Raw genomic sequence first — 2628 nt, 5'->3', positions numbered from 1 at the left:
CCACTTAGTCAGCAGCAGGTGGACACGGCCATGGGTCAAGACACTCTGCTTCACTGGGTAGCCTTGTTTGTCATTGCCACCACTGATTCAGACCACATAACCCCTCCATTCTTCACCCAAAGCATCAGCAGCAACTTCTGTGGCCATATGCTTCTCATAAATGGTACAAAGTTTGTGTTCATCGTACAGTTCAATGAGTTTCTGGAAGCCAGTAGCTGGGAAACAGATGTTCAGCTTCATCCTGAAGCAGCCTACCACCTCCGAGGCTCCACGAAAAAGGGCATTTTAAGAAAATTTTAACACTTTGTGGACACTGACAGCATGGATAAAATGTCTCAATTGTAATAAAGTTAACAATAGATATGGCTTTTTAAATAGATTTGTTATTATTTATAAATCATCTCTCTAACCATTATCTTGTTTAATCCCCACAACAACTGGTCACATAAATATATTTCTCTACATATTGCAGAACTAGAAATATATTTAAGTGGTTATACAATGTGCCTAATGTTCTCATAAGAAACAAGTTAGGAAAAAAAAACTTTGTGTAATTTTTTAATGCATATTTTTTCATTTGAACTGTTATTTATATATCACCTACCATTTGCCAAGCATATTCCTGAGTTCTGGAAGGTAGAAAAATTAATTAAGATACTGACCCTCTCTTGGCGAGCTCATTACTTCATAGGAGGTACTGATATTTTAACTGTAACACAAGTGGAAAAAGGATATATATTATAGTAAATTTATGCACAAGCAATGGTGTGCTGGAAACCAGCTCTCTTGGGAGGTGGCTGGGGGCTGGGGAGTGAAGGTAAGAGCCTTGATTTGCCCATTACTATAGTGTAAGTATTTTCACCATGGTTGATTTAAAGCTCACAGGAGTTTAAATATCAGCTTGAAAATTCCTGAATATTTAATAATCGGCTCTCACCAGTGATAATAGCTGGCTTCAATTCACCACTGGAAGTGTGGTGGAAACATATAAAGGAGGAATTGATTAATTCTGCCTGGAATGGGATGGGAAAGGATTCAGAGCACAGAGAATTTGAGCTAAGCCTTGAAAATGAGCAAGATTGCAGGACAGAGAATAAGGAAGAATGATCCATGAAGAGGGAATGTTATATGCAAATTTAAGAATGCCGAGATAAAAACTGGAGTGGTTGTGGGGTGAGGTGGATTTGTCCAAAATGGCTGCATAGGAAAATCCTGAACTTACTCTTCAAATGGACATACCAAATCCATGGCTACATATGGATCATTTCCCTCTGAAAAAGATGTGAGAACTAGATGAACTGTTTAATACAACAAAGGATAAAAGAACTACATCAAGATGGGTAAAAAGGGCAGATACATGGTTTCTCTGGATTGGCCTGGTGACACACAAAATGGAAGGATCTCACCAGTCAGGCACTTCTCTCAGAGTAGTAAGGGGTTGGTGTCCCACATCAGGTACCCAGCCCTTGGGATATGTACTAGAAAGACAAAACCCCATAAAGTCTAGCTTGGAAAACCAACAAGACTGATATACAAGGGTCCCAAAGTGCAATAGGAAATTGAGATTATATGTGAGGGAGATTCACTTGCTAATCCAGAAACACTGGCTGGAGGGGTGGGGGAGAGCTGAGACCCTCCCTGGTGGTAGAGGCACTGGCAGATGCACTTGCTTCATTTTTCATGTAGCCCACTAGGACAGATGGACAGTTCAAATGTGACACCTCATACCACCTTTCTGGGATGAACAGGGACTACTGATTATAGCACTTGCTGACACTGGAGACCACCGGCAGTTGCACCCTCCCCATTCCTTGGGATAAGCAAGCATGAACAATCATGGGGTTCTCCTGCTCCCTAGTTAAGTTGGTGAACATGGGGGTTGCAACACTCCCTTGCCCCGTGGCTGGGACTGGTGAGCATTAGCAATTACAGCATCCTCCCTCTCCCAACCTAAAGCCAGAATACAATTGTAGCTAGGCAAATTTGCTGCAGTGCTGAAGCATATGGCCATGTACATACAAGACATTTTCCCACTGCCTTTCTGAAGCTAACATGTGTACCAGACCTCTCCAGCTGCTTTGCTAAAGTCAAGAGGGCTGGAATTTCAGAGCTCCATGGGACTGTAACAATTGGAAAGATAGCTCTTGGCAGGCCACAACCACCAAGGCACTGCCCAAACATCAGACTGAAACATAATTCCAGTCTACTGGTGACAAAGGCCTATTAGCATGCACCTTCAGCCTGAGGGACAGGCTGCAGGTTTCTCTTTTCCCTAGAGGCAAAAGGGCATACCCAATGACCACAAACAAGGAGACAATCCTTGTGCATCCACTTGGCCTTTTTATAACTACGAAATTTCCCAGAGAGAATGGTCCCCAAGGGGACAACTCTTTTGGTCTGAAAGCCAATAGGGATTACAACTGTGGCCCCACAGGATTGTATATATTGCATACTTTAAAAGCTGCTTCCAATCAGCCTGAAACTGGTACCAAATGAAATTCCTCCCCTTGGATCACTGACCAGTTTTGGCACACCCTCAACAACTGGTATAAGCTAAGTATAAATCAGGAGGCTTAGACAATCACAAAACTTCAAGAGACAAACAAGAACCGAGGTAATCTGAACATG

The 2628-nt window shown here is 42.4% G+C and overlaps 1 pseudogene; it reads right to left on the bottom strand.

Moving 5' to 3' along the window:
- LOC103658390 overlaps positions 1-240 on the bottom strand; it is an 861-nt pseudogene extending 621 nt beyond the window's left edge.
- Positions 241-2628: the final 2388 nt, after the last annotated feature.

The sequence above is a fragment of the Ursus maritimus genome, unplaced genomic scaffold (assembly GCF_017311325.1).
Source record: "Ursus maritimus isolate PB19 unplaced genomic scaffold, ASM1731132v1 scaffold_8, whole genome shotgun sequence".
Taxonomy (NCBI): domain Eukaryota; kingdom Metazoa; phylum Chordata; class Mammalia; order Carnivora; family Ursidae; genus Ursus; species Ursus maritimus.
Note: the sequence above shows the minus strand (reverse complement) of the source record. Positions and strands in the feature narration are given on the sequence as shown.